The sequence below is a fragment of the Schistocerca americana genome, chromosome 2 (genome assembly GCF_021461395.2).
Source record: "Schistocerca americana isolate TAMUIC-IGC-003095 chromosome 2, iqSchAmer2.1, whole genome shotgun sequence".
Classification (NCBI taxonomy): domain Eukaryota; kingdom Metazoa; phylum Arthropoda; class Insecta; order Orthoptera; family Acrididae; genus Schistocerca; species Schistocerca americana.
This window is the reverse complement of record NC_060120.1, coordinates 792,169,405-792,183,648: the sequence shown is the minus strand read 5'-3', so window position 1 is coordinate 792,183,648 and position 14,244 is coordinate 792,169,405. Positions and strand designations below refer to the sequence as shown.

Genomic DNA, 14,244 nt, shown 5'->3' with positions numbered 1-14,244 from the left:
TTCTTATTGAAGCTATTCCCGTGTTTGTATATTTCTACATGCGGGTGTGATAGTGCTTCTCTACAGCCAGAACTTCCGTTTCGGCGAATTTTACTACGTGGTCAGTCCCATACAGCGCGTTCTCTGCCACGGCCGATTTATCCATTCCAAATAAACTTTTCCGCATGTACACGGTATTCGAAAAAGGGACCACTTGCAATGTCGGAAACATACCGCATACCATGCACATGCGTAAAAGTTTATTTGGAATGCATGGACGATCAGAACATAAGAGGCATTGCAGGTTGGGGCAGGTGGAGAAATCGACCGTGGCAGAGCACTCGCTGCGTAAGACTGACCACGCAGTAAAATTCGCTGACACGGAAGTTCTGGCTGTAGAGAAGAACTATGGTTCAAATGGCTCTGAGCACTATGGGACTCAACTGCTGAGGTCATTAGTCCCCTAGAACTTAGAACTAGTTAAACCTAACTAACCTAAGGACATCACAAACATCCATGCCCGAGGCAGGATTCGAACCTGCGACCGTAGCGGTCTTGCGGTTCCAGACTGCAGCGCCTTTAACCGCACGGCCACTGCGGCCGGCTGAGAAGAACTATCACACCCGCTTGTTCAGAGAAGCAGCAGAAAATCATAAACACGGGAACACCTTCAACACGAAAGAAGAAAGCCTCAAGGCAAACGGATCCTGGCTTCCCGTGTCCTTGCGAACGACCGTCGCAGGTAGCAAGAGAACCGTATAGGAAATGACCGCATAGAAGCCCTCGGATGTTGGCACGCAGGAACGTGTAGTCTGCGGCCTCGAGCTCGGCTCCTGTCCACGACCACCAATTTATTACCCATACACCAGACAAGTCATCCACCCGTACTTATTTACAAGCGGAGCGCCTCTGACATGGCCAACGGGATCGGCTCATATTTGACAGATACGAGAGAGAATTTTCAGAGCATGTGCTTCGATAAGTGTCAATGTGATAAGGAATACCACACAATCCATGATAAGAAGATTGCAGTACTGCACTGATACCAATGATCATCACTTCGAACACTTTCTGTAAATGGACGTTCATACCACCTTCCTGCCCTTCGTTGACCTTCAAAGACCTTACTGTTACACATCATTGGATTCGTCTCGATAACCGCTATCAGATAATAAGTACCAAACTATAGCATCCCATTTAAAGAAAAAAAAAGCGAAGTTGACCTTCATATCTCTGACGCTACCCCACCTAGCAGCAAAAAACCAACGTCATACTATGTCCCCGTTGTCCCATGCAACATTTGTTCCACAAACTTTTTAGCTCCTATCATACTTTCCGAGTCATTCTTCGTGGTAATAGTTAGTAACTCACCCTGTATATAGTAATAAGCATCACTGGCGCCAAGAAACGATTAAAATGGTCGAAAACAAATAAGTCACCAGGACCGGATGGAATCTCGACTCGATTTCACAATGAGTACCTTATGGCATTGATCCCTTACTTAGCTTTCATTTATCGCGAATTTCTCGCCTAGCGGATAGTCCCAAATGACTGGGGAAAAAAGAGCAGGAGTCTGCTGTATATAAGAGGGGCAAAAGTACGGACCCATAAAATCATAGACCAATATCCCTATGATTGATTTGCTGCAGAATCCTTGAACTTGTTGTTAAAATGTAATATATTTTCTTGAGACCGGGAAGCTCATGCCTATGAATCAGCATGGTTTTAGAAAGAATCGCTCACGCGAAACTCAGTTTGCCCTTTTCTCACACGAAGCTATGGATGAAAGGCAACAGGCAGTTTCCGTATTTCTAGATTTCCGGAAAGCATTTTTCACCGTTCCCCACCGCAAACTGTTAGCGAAGATACGAGCGTAAGGAATAGGTTCCCAGACATGTGAGTTGCTCGAAGACGGCGAGTCTTCATCAGAGACATGAGTATCATTAGAAGTACTGCAGGGAAGTCCGATAGGTGCGCAGTTATTTTCTGTATACGTGAATGATCTGGCGGACAGGGTGGACAGAAATCTGCGGTTGCTTGCTGATGATGCTGCGATGTAGGGAAAGGTGTGTTGAAGATACAAGATGACTTAGACGAAATTTTTAGTTGGTGTGGTGAATGGCAGCTACCTCTAAATGAAGAAAAATGTGAAGTTTATGGGGACGAGTAGCAAAAGCGTACCCTTAACATTCAGATACAGCATTAGTAGTGTACTGCTTATTATAGTCACGTCGTGTATATATCTGGGCGTAACATTGCAAAGGGATATAAAATAGAACGAGCATGTAAGTATTATGGTAGGGAAGGTGAATGGTCGATTTCGGTTTATTGGCAGAATTTTGGGAAAGTGTGGTTCATCTATAAAGGGGATCGCATATAGGACGCTTGTACGACCTATTCTTGGGTAGTGCTAGAGTTTTTGCGGTCCGTACCAGGTTGGATTAAAAGAAGACATCGAAGCACTTCAGAGGCGGGCTGTTTGAACTCTTACCGGGGGATTAGAACAACGCGCAAGTATTACGAAGATATTTAGCGAACTTAAATAGGAATCCCTAGTCAGAAGTTGACGTTCTTTTCGAGGAACACTGCTGTGGAAATTTAGAACCCCGACATTTGAAGCTGAATGTTGAAGGATTGTACTGTCCCTAACGCATATTTCGCATAAAGGCAAGGAAAATTGGATGGGCAAAAACAGTGCTGTTGCGGAGGCACATAGATAATTTTTTTTCCCTCGCTCTATTCGCGAATGAAACAGATAAGAAAATGATTAGTTGTGGTACAAGGCTCCCTGTGTCACGCTCCGTAAGGCGGCTTGCGGCGTATTTACGTGGGTGGTAGATGTAGACAAAAATTTTATGCCGTGTATACTCGGAATTATTGAGGCTTCCCAAGGTAGAGTTGCAGGCCCTTGGCTCTTCCTCATCTATGTAAACGATTTAGGGGTCAATCTGAGCATCCGTCTTAGATTGCTTCCAGATGACGCTATCGTTTATCGACTAGTAAAGTCACCAGAAGATCAAAACGATCTAGAAAAGATATCTGTACGGTGCGAAAATTGCCAGTTTACCCAAAACCCGAAAAATGTGAGGTCATCCACATGAGTGCTAATAGGAATCGTTAAACTACGTTTGCACGAAAAATCAGTTAAAATCTAAAGGCAGTAAATTCAACTGAATACCTAGGAATTACAGTTACGAACAACTTAAAATAGAAGGAACACACAGAAAATGTTGTGGAAAAGGCTAGCCAAAAACTGCATTTGATTGCCATGACAATTAGAAAATGTAACAGATCTTCTAAGGAGACGGCCAAGACTACGCTTGTCCGTCCTCTTTTGGAGTACTGCTGCGCAGTGTGGGGTCCTTAGCAGATGTGATTGGCGGATCGAGAAAGTTCAAAGAAGGGTAGCACGTTTTGTATTATCGACTAACAGGGGAGAGAGTGTCACTGAAATGATACAGGATTTGGGGTGGACATCATTAAAACAAAAGGTTTCTCTTTGCGGCGAAATCTTCTCACGAAATTTCAATCACAACCTCTCTCCGACGAATGCGAAAATATTTTGTTAACGCCGATCTACATAGGGAGAAACGATTGCCATAATAAAATAAGGGAAATCAGAGCTAGCACCGAAAGATGTAGATGTTCGTTTTTCCTGCGCGCTACACTACAGTGGAATAATAGAGAATTATTGCGAAGATGGTTCGATAAACCCTCTGCCAGGCACTTAAATGTGATTTGCAGAGTATCGATGTAGATGTAGAAGGAAAGCAATAAGGAGTAATAACAAGGCAAGCAAATAAATTTCTCAAACGACATAGACTAGTAAAGATTTAAAAATTTATTCCTTGCCTCTTGGCTATTCAGCTGACTGTGATACATGTCTTCAGTTTCCTCCGAACAATTTGCCATATAATCCTCAGAAGCAAATATATTCGCGGCACCAAGAACGTGTAACGAATGTAATCGTGACGCAACTAGATCGTTTCTTCCAAAGATTCGGACGAAAAAAAAAACTAGGTTTACATTTAACAATATTTCGGTTGCGGGAATTAGTTCTGATATACACCACACATACTGTAAGATTGTCTAATAAATCGGTGCTGAAAGCATTCTGCTGTGAATATTTATTGCGTCCGGTCGGTTGTGCAATTAAAAAAAAAATGTTCAAATGGCTCTGAGCACTATGGGATTTAACATCTGAGGTCATCAGTCCCCTAGAACTTAGAACTACTTAAACCTAACTAACCTAAGGACATCACATACATCCATGAACGAGGCAGGATTCGAACCTGCGACCGTAGCAGTCGCGCGGTTACGGACTGAAGCGCCTAGAACCGCTCGGCCACAGAGGCTGGCGGTTGTGCAATTTCCGCTGGGTTCCCAGAGAAGCAGATTGTAACTGTGAAGTCTTGAGATAAAGTTCTTAACTTGACGATAAAAATAAAAATCACGTGCCAGTTCAGTTTGGCGACATTACTTCTACCGTGCAAATCGATTGGCTCTCGTCATCTATAACCATGCTGCCACACACGACGGCGTTAGTTTTTCCATCCATGTATCACACACAGCTTGTTATCAGCAACGCATAATGGTAAAATGTTCTCAAGATGTGTTTTGTAAATTGAATTTTGCTATTCGCCAGATTTGGAGAAAATGAAGTAAACAATTCATAATGAGTCGGTCAAATGATTGAAACTTCTATACCCCGAAGAACAAATTAATCATTATCCTTTTACAAGCTTCAGACAACAATTTTTCAGACGCTGTGATGGAAAATTGTGCAATGTACGAATGCGTTATTTCATGTTTACTACCAACTAAGATACGGGTAAATTTTTCTCCATTATGTGGTAACGTGCGATGATTGCTGGTGTTCACAGCAATCTTACTGAGAATTCTTTTCATACGAGGATTAAAATTTTAATTCTTTGCTAATCCGAGTAGTTTGAGAAATTTATCTGACTAGCTTGTCATTATTCCCTATTGCTTTATTTTTGATATTAACATTAGTATCCGTACCAGCTTCTAAACAAAAAAAATACAAATAAAACAAAACCTGCATAATGCAACTGGGAGTCAAACATAGACCCTCCGCTCCGCAGCGAGAGACCCAGATCGCTACACGATTTGGGCTTTCGTTGGACAGCTCTTACCTTATGGGTACACCAGCGGAAGTCGAAGAAGAGTCTTTCCTCGATTCATAGGAAAATATGCCTTTGCGAACCCCGGTCGTTTCTGTGTCGATTGCGCGTCTTGAGCTTTAGGTGACGTTTTCTCAAAAACTGTCTAGGTGAGAGTACGACTAGCGTATTGAGGGTTCCGCGCAGACTTAAGTATCTATATATAGACAGTTCATCCATTCCGAGATTTGAGAATCTTGACGGTGTTCGTTTTTGTCGACGTTGATATTCGCAAGATATCGGCCCCAGGGATTCCGAGACTTTCGTGAATGTTCTAATTTTAAGTTTGAAGTCGGATAACAAATGATAAAAGAACTTTTTTCGTGTGATATAATTACATATTAACATTTTTACAGTTTTTATTCCTTACTTGTGTTGTGAAATGTTGCTTCTCTCCAAATTTCATGTTCTTCGTCAACATTTTAATCACTGATTTTGTGAGCATCAAAATATGCAACCAACTTTGATTCCATAAGGAACCGTTGGACAGATAAATGAAGGAACGATAGTAACACAGCATTCAGTCACAGTCTCATTGGTTTTTTGTTATTATTTTTGTATATCCACATTTCAACTATAAGTAGCATAGCTTCAGTGCATTTGAATGAGTTACTGTCCGACAAACCCGCATGTGACAGTGATGGTCTATGGGCAGACTGAGTTTCCGTCTGTCCATACACCAGTAAAGTCATTTGCTGACACGTACTGCTGCGAGTTTGTTGGATAGTAACTCATTCAAATGCTATAATTTTCAATGTTAGCAGCTGCGATGAATTTTTTGAATAATTTCGTGATGCCTTCAGCTGCCATTCTCTTTATTTCATACACTATTGTGCAGTTTCGGCCACAAGCCATTTTCAAGTATTTTATAGTTGATTCCTTAGTAGTATATCATGTCAAGTATGTCCTTGCTCCTATGGCTGAATGTAATGCTCGAAAGTAACGTGCTCCTGCAATACCGAATAAACTCTCTAATTAAGTTTATGAGCATTACATGCAATCATAGGAGCAAGGACGTACATATACTAATTATCCATAAAATACTTGAAAATGACTTAAGGCCCGAAATTGTGCAACCGTACATGATATATAGAGAATGGCAGCTGAAGGCATCACTGAATTATTTAAATGAAGTTGTGCTATTCGTAACTGAAATCAGGACATGCAAAAATTATAAAAAAAACAGTGATACTGCGAATGGTCGCTGAGTTCTTATCCTTATGTAACACAAACTGCAGTATTTTTTGATTACATTGATACTTTCTTAATCAAAATATTTGACACAAATTGCCGTAGATTTTGATTGCACTGACTTACAAACTTAATTTTTTCACATCCGCAAAGTACTGTAGACCTCTGTACGTGACAAATTTTAAGTTGATGATCAGAAAGTTCGTTAAAAGTTGATGCACCACTTATATTCAATGTACGGAATACAGACGAGCCAAGTCTGTTTGTCAGGCTGCAAGCTAGTCTTGGCTTTCTAAAGCAGTCCAACAAAAGCTCGGTTTTGTTTTCCATCCAACTGCATATTATTCTTATCACTCACGTATTTCGGATGCCGTCAGAGCCATAAGTACAGCACCCTAGCACAGTTGCCAAGCCGTGCTTCCAACAGGATATTACTTGTATTACAGTAAATATACATTGTAGCTTGATGAACACACAGCAAAGAAAAAGGTTCATATATTCCCAGATAGGTCAAAATACAGGATACACTAATATATATAATGAAACACTGAAGAAAACAAACTGAAACCGCAGGCAGACTTGCTCGCTGCCGGCAGACTGAGATGTCCCGGTGGTACTCGTATACGCGGCAGCGTGTGCCCGCAAATGTAGATTTCGCTTTGAAGGCTAACCCTTTTAGCGTGTCTGAGGTAATGTAACAGCAGAGGCGGGGAAAATGAGTTTGCCCGCGGCAAACAGGGCTCCAAGAATTACGCCGGCAGAGCGACTCTGCGGTAGTCCTATGGCTGCGCCTTGCGCACCCCGTCTCCTTTGTTTACATTCTTTTGCAGCGTCACACGGCGCTCTTCGAAATGTGCGCTCTTCAGTTGCTCTCACGTTAGTCCCGCGCCATACCGCCCTCGGCTCTAATATTAAATGGAGAAAGTTCTGCGTCAAAACAGTCCTTAAGTGAGTACCCCCTTCTCGTAGGTGTACCTGTTATACCGAGCAACTTTCGACTCTTCTTCTCCAGGGGTACTGTTTAAAGCAGTCTGGTTGGCGCAGATATGAATAGTAAACTGCAGGCAAAAGGTCCTGGAGAGGAAAGGAAAACCACAGTGAAGAGCAGTATTTGCAACGACGTAATGGAAAAAGTAGACTTATCAGCAGATTTACCCTAAAAATAAATAAAATAGTCATGCACGTACACACCATAGATGCCAGGGTACACGCACAGAAATTTCGTAAATATGCACTACAGTATGAGAAATATACGTTTAATATATAACATACCATATACCATGCTGTTGGGTCTCTGGTACCCCTCTGGTGAAACTGACTTTTAATGTGTAAATCATTTGAAATTGTTAATTAAGTTACATAGTATTTATTTTTACAGTTATGTGTATTTTATAAATACTTCCTGTTGATTTAATAAATCTTGCATTATTTTGCTATTTATCACACAAAATCATTTAGTTCTGTGCGTTGTTATTTAAATAGTACGAACTGTCAGTAAACTGAAATTTACGTTGTGAAAAAATTATATCTCTGCATCAAGTAAATCTTCACATAAAACTAAGTTCCGATGTTTAAATTTGCACATCAAAATTGTGCTGCACGGATACAAAAAGAAAGGCACTGAGATTAGTGTCAAGTCAAGACAGTACTTGGAAGACGGGCAAGAATGGTGGTCGAGCTGAGTACAGTGTCAATGGCGGATGTGCCGAGTGAGAAATAAATTGCAAATTCACCGGAGTATGACAAATGAGCGCGTCCCCCTGATCGTCGTGGGGTTGACCCTCATCGATACCGATACGTGAGTGACATAAAACCAAAAGTGACAAGTTCCGAATTACGTGTTTCGTGTCAACCGCGTCGGCCAGCAACAGTCATGGATTGCAGTGAGAATTCTTGTGAATGTTAACCATCACCATCGCATGTGACGAAGTACTTAAAATCAGCAACCAATAAAAGATATAACCGTAACTAAACGCGTAAGGTGAAGGTAGCAACTGCCTCAGAATATGTGTGTTAATAGAAAATACATATCAGTTTGTATATCGCAAACTTTGTAGTCTATAATAATAGAAAAACTTCTAGTCATCAACTATTACGTCTCAGAACAGGTTGAAATACTCCCGAAACCACATCAGAAAAATCGATGGCCTGACATCCATTAAGCACACGTTCATACAATCAGAATAATTAACTGTTTGGTGGCTTTGGTATATCACACAAAACCCAATGAAGGCCATAACGGGGGTGTTTCAAACTGTAATCACTGGCTTTTGAAAAATCATCCCCTTTCAGTCTATTTCTTGGTCTATAACGCTGACGTCTTCCTCCAACCACCGACAAACAATTTCATTTCACTGAGAATCGTTAAACTTAACGCATTCCAGCGAATACATTTTGTACCATAATGAAGAAAACGGGTATGTAGTTCACGAGGCGCGATGTAGGAGACCCCAACCCGCCTCAGCAACACGTGTCAACAAGAAAAAAGAAGTCGATAATACAACCAAGAACAAAACATTGTAGTATTGGCAATTTAAGGAGGATAGGGAGGCTATAGAAGTATTCTGGCACAACTAACCTTAGATAACGAGTTCGAAAATTTGTGCGTGGCCTGAGAGACCACACATAGTGTGTTATGAGTTAAAATGTACTAACCACACACATAAAAGGACGAAATAAATGCAAAACAGGACTCTTTACTGACCCACACCTCATTAGCAACTATCATTTTGCCCGCATGCACATGTGTCGCATATATACGGCAGTTATAAACAGTCTGAAAAGTTTGTAAAGATGTTAGAGAGTAGGTTCCGCTGAGAAATAAATGGTCAGAAAAAAATTCGATACGTTGCGCAGTTTTCGAATTAGTCATACTTGAAGTTAGCAAATAAGAGAAAAACTTTCAAGAAGCCCTCCAGAGACAGCGTTGCCGAAACAGTTCTTCGTTTGGTTCCCAAAAACCGAAAAAGAGGGCGCTACAGAACTTGGACATGGGACGATAGTATGGATCGGATCCAAGCCAAAGGCTTGGCGCTATCATCTACGCCATGAAGACAACTGACACTAATACACTGAAGCTCTAAAGAAGCTGGCATGCGTATTCAAATACAGATATATGTAAATAGGCAAAATACAGCCCTGCTGTCGGCAACGCCTTTATACAACAACAAGTGTCTGGCGCAGTTGTTACATGCTGCTGCTACATGTGAGGTTATCAAGACTTAAGTGAGTTTGAACGTGGTGTTACGGTCGGCGCATGAGCGATGGGACACAGCATCTCCGAAGTAGCGATGAAGTGGAGATTTCCCTGTACGACCATACCACAAATGTACCACGACTATCAGGAATCCGGTAAAACATCAAATCTCCGACATCACTGCGCCCGAAAAAGATCCTGCAAGAACTGGACCAACGACGACTGAAGAGAATCGTTCAACGTGATAGATGTGCAACCCTTCGGCAAATTGTTGCAGAGTTCAATGCTGAGTCATCAGCAAGTGTCGGCGTGAGAACCATTTAACGAACCATCATCGATATGGGCTTTCGGAGCAGAAGGTCCACTCGTATACCCATGATGAATCGACGACACAAAGCTTTACGCCTCGCCTGGGCCCGTCAGCACCAGCATTGGACTGTTGATGACTGGAAACATGTTGCCTGGTCGGACGAGTCTCGTTTCAAAAACATGGTTCAAATGACTCTGAGCACTATTGGACTTAACTGCTGAGGTGATCAGTCCCCTAGAACTTAGAACTACTTAAACCTAACTAACCTAAGGACATCACACACATCCATGCCCGAGGCAGGATTCGAACCTGCGACCGTAGCGGTCTCGTGGTTCCAGGCTGTAGAGCCTAGAACCGCTCGGTCACACAGGCCGGCAGTCTCGTTTCAAATTCTATCAAGCGGATGGCCGTGTAGAGGTATGGAGTCAACCTCATGAATCCATGGACGCTGCATGTCAGCAGGGGACTGTTCAAGTTGGTGGAGGCTCATCCCACACGTCCAGAATTGTTACAGAGTAGCTCCATGCACACGCTTCTGAGTTTAAACACTTCCTCTGGCCACCAAACTCCCCCAACATGAACATTATTGAGCATATCTGGGATGCCTTGGAACGTGCTCTTCAGAAGAGATCTCCACCCCTCATACTCTTACGGATTAATGGACAGCCCTCAGGGTTCATGCTGTCAGTTTCCCCCAGCTCTACATCAGACGTTAGTCGAGTCCAGGCCACGTCGTGTTGCGGCACTCTTGCGTGCTCGCGGGGGCCCTACACTACATTAGGCAGATACATAAGTTTCTTTGGCTCTTCTGGGGGGGGGGGGGGCTCTTGAATCTGCGCGTGCAACCGCCTCATTGGCTAAATTCTATGCTAACTGTCTAGGAATCGGTGTAATGTAACGAAATTTTTTTTCTTAACATTTATTTCTCAGTACAACCTGTCGTGACGCATCGAATTTTTTTCTTAAGAATTATTCCTCAGTCAAACTACACTTCAATATCCTTACAAGCTTTTGAGATTTTTTCTGACCACCCTGTATTTCACATATCGCAGACAACTGTTTTATTCTCCACTGTTTTACACCCTGAGACAGCAAAGAACCAGTTTAACGTATGTGTGGTATTCAGTCGTGTAGCGTGATCTGTGGATCCGAAACACACGGACAAAATTATCGGCTAACTGCAGGGCTCATTTTCGCTTCGTGGTTCAACAACGCAAATATGAGACAGACTGCTCTTTATAATTTTAAAGTATGCCAGGTCAACTAAATACTGGAAATAAATCTTGTCTGATGCGCCTTGTCGTGGTTCGCACGGCTCTCCCCGTCGGGGGTTCGAGTCCTCCTCGTATGTGTGTGTGTGTGTGTGTGTGTGTGTGTGTGTGTGTGTGTGTGTGTTGTCCTTAGCATAAGTTAGTTTAATTTAGATTAAGTAGTGTGTAATCCTAATAGCCGATGACCTCAGTAGTTTGGTCCCATAGGAACTTACCACCACCACCACTTGTTTACCTTTCTCATCCCCACCGACACCCCTTTGGCTAAAAGGTGTATCATAAACCACAGTATTTTTATAAAAATAATGAGTCTTGTGTATGCCAAATTTGGTTGAAATTGCTCCAGACGTTCCTAAGTTACGCTTTTGTGTAAACCTTTTTCTAACTTCAGTAATGATTTCACCTTGCTAATGCCTAATACAATATATTCCTACTTTTTTTTAAACTGTCTCAAATCAACACCATCTAGCGGTCATCCCTTACATCGTCGTCTCTGTCGTCTTTCCTGCAGTCTAGTAAACAACTAGCTTGGTGCATTTCCCATCCAGTCAACTGCCTGCATGTCGCTCCCACCTCCATTTCATTTTCATTATTACTGTAAGTAAGTGGCTCAGTTCCCTCGGCAGTTTTTCGGCATCTGAATCGGTTACACTCGATGTAGCAAGGTCCACAGGACAGACCTTTTCTGTGCTGGGTGGCCATAGCTGCTGGCGTGCAGATACCGATCCGTGTGTTTGGGCTTGTGGTAATCGCTGTGACCGAGACACCCACTGGGTTTTAGGCGGAGGCGTCCAGGAACGGAAACGTCCTTATCAGCACCACCATCAAAGTTTAAGTGAGTTTTAACGTTGTGTTATACACTCTTGGAAATTGAAATAAGAACACCGTGAATTCATTGTCCCAGGAAGGGGAAACTTTATTGACACATTCCTGAGGTCAGATACATCACATGATCACACTGACAGAACCACAGGCACATAGACACTGGCAACAGAGCATGCACAATGTCGGCACTAGTACAGTGTATATCCACCTTTCGCAGCAATGCAGGCTCCTATTCTCCCATGGAGACGATCGTAGACATGCTGGATGTAGTCCTGTGGAACGGCTTGCCATGCCATTTCCACCTGGCGCCTCAGTTGGACCAGCGTTCGTGCTGGACGTGCAGACCGCGTGAGACGACGCTTCATCCAGTCCCAAACATGCTCAATGAGGGACAGATCCGGAGATCTTGCTGGCCAGGGTAGTTGACTTACACCTTCTAGAGCACGTTGGGTGGCACGGGATACATGCGGACGTGCATTGTCCTGTTGGAACAGCAAGTTCCCTTGCCGGTCTAGGAATGGTAGAACGATGGGTTCGATGACGGTTTGGATGAACCGTGCACTATTCAGTGTCCCCTCGACGATCACCAGTGGTGTACGGCCAGTGTAGGAGATCGCTCCCCACACCATGATGCCGGGTGTTGGCCCTGTGTGCCTCGGTCATATGCAGTCCTGATTGTGGCGCTCACCTGCACGGCGCCAAACACGCATACGACCATCATTGGCACCAAGGCAGAAGCGACTCTCATCGCTGAAGACGACACGTCTCCATTCGTCCCTCCATTCACGCCTGTCGCGACACCACTGGAGGCGGGCTGCACGATGTTGGGGCGTGAGCGGAAGACGGCCTAACGGTGTGCGGGGCCGTAGCCCAGCTTCATGGAGACGGTTGCGAATGGTCCTCGCCGATACCCCAGGAGCAACAGTGTCCCTAATTTGCTGGGAAGTGGCGATGCGGTCCCCTACGGCACTGCGTAGGATCCTACGGTCTTGACGTGCATCCGTGTGTCGCTGCGGTCCGGTCCCAGGTCGACGGGCACGTGCACCTTCCGCCGACCACTGGCGACAACATCGATGTACTGTGGAGACCTCACGCCCCACGTGTTAAGCAATTCGGCGGTACGTCCACCCGGCCTCCCGCATGCCCACTATACGCCCTCGCTCAAAGTCCGTCAACTGCACATACGGTTCACGTCCACGCTGTCGCGGCATGCTACCAGTGTTAAAGACTGCGATGGAGCTCCGTATGCCACGGCAAACTGGCTGACACTGACGGCGGCGGTGCACAAATGCTGCGCAGCTAGCGCCATTCGACGGCCAACACCGCGGTTCCTGGTGTGTCCGCTGTGCTGTGCGTGTGATCGTTGCTTGTACAGCCCTCTCGCAGTGTCCGGAGCAAGTATGGTGGGTCTGACACACCGGTGTCAATGTGTTCTTTTTCCATTTCCAGGAGTGTAGTTGACTCATGAGCAATGGGACACAGCATCTCCAAGGTAACGATGAAGAGGCGATTTTCCCGTGAGACCACTGCACCATTGTACCTTGAATATCAGGAATACGGTAAAACATCAAATCTCCGACATCCCTGCGGCCGGAAAAAGATCCTGCAAGAACGGGACCAGCGACGACTGAAGAGAATTGTTCAACTTAACAGAACTGCAACCCTTCCGCAAATTCCTGCAGATTTCAATGCTGGGTCATCAACAAATGTCAGCATGCGAAACATTCAACGTAACATCATCGGCATGGTTTTTCTGAGCCAAAGGCTCACTCGTGTATCCTTTATGACTGCACGACACTAAGCTTTACGCCTCGCCTGGACCCATCAACACCGAAATCGGACTGTTGATGACTCGAAAGATGTTATCTGGTCGGACGTGTCTCGTTTCAGATTGTGTAGAGCGGATGGACGTGTGCGGGTATGGAGACAACCTCATGAATCCATGGATCCCGCACCCAGCGAGGTTGCGCAGTGGTTAGCACAGTGGACTCGCATTCGGGAGGATGAAGGTTCAATCCCTAAATCGCTTCAGGCAAATGCCGGGATGGTTGCTTTGAAAGGGCACGGCCGACTTCCTTCCCCATCCTTCCAAAAATTCAATGAGACCGATGACCTCACTATTTGGTCTCTTCCACCAAATGAACCCCAACCCATGGACCCTGCATGTGAGCAGTGGACTGTTCAAAATGGTGGAGGCTCTGTAATACTGTGGGTCGCGTGCGGTTGGAGTGATAAGGGATCCCTGATACGTCTAGATACGACTCTGACAGGTGACACGTACGTAAGCAT

General features: G+C 44.3%; 1 protein-coding gene across 1 annotated transcript in view; it reads left to right on the top strand.

Annotated features, from left to right (window-relative positions):
* Window positions 1-14,244, top strand: part of LOC124594436 — an 822,371-nt gene that overhangs the window by 82,919 nt on the left and 725,208 nt on the right. The gene's annotated exons all lie outside the window — the stretch shown is intronic.